This window comes from Penaeus monodon, chromosome 27 (assembly GCF_015228065.2).
Source record: "Penaeus monodon isolate SGIC_2016 chromosome 27, NSTDA_Pmon_1, whole genome shotgun sequence".
NCBI lineage: Eukaryota > Metazoa > Arthropoda > Malacostraca > Decapoda > Penaeidae > Penaeus > Penaeus monodon.
In genome coordinates, this window is record NC_051412.1 from 2,440,877 (window position 1) to 2,441,214 (window position 338).

A 338-nucleotide genomic window follows, 5' to 3' on the forward strand; every position below is an offset into this window, starting at 1 on the left:
CCTCAGGATTCTTAATATTACACTTACAAAGGCTCGGTTACTCCTCTTGTAGACAAACGGGGAAAAAGGTAACAAGAAACTGGGAAATTTTATTTTATTTAGGCTCCTTTACCAACCAATTTTGTCGAAAAGATTGTGGTACAAAAATACACATAGATAAATTTTGTGAAGTTCTATTATGAATTTTTTGAGGTGATGGGAAATATTTAGTTTTTCAGTTCAGTTCAGTTTTTTTTTTGGTCCAGTTCTTTGCAAGATTTTCTCATTTATTCTCCTTAATTTGCATAATATTAGGATGGAGCGATACTCCTCAAAAATGAACACAAAGACTGGTAATT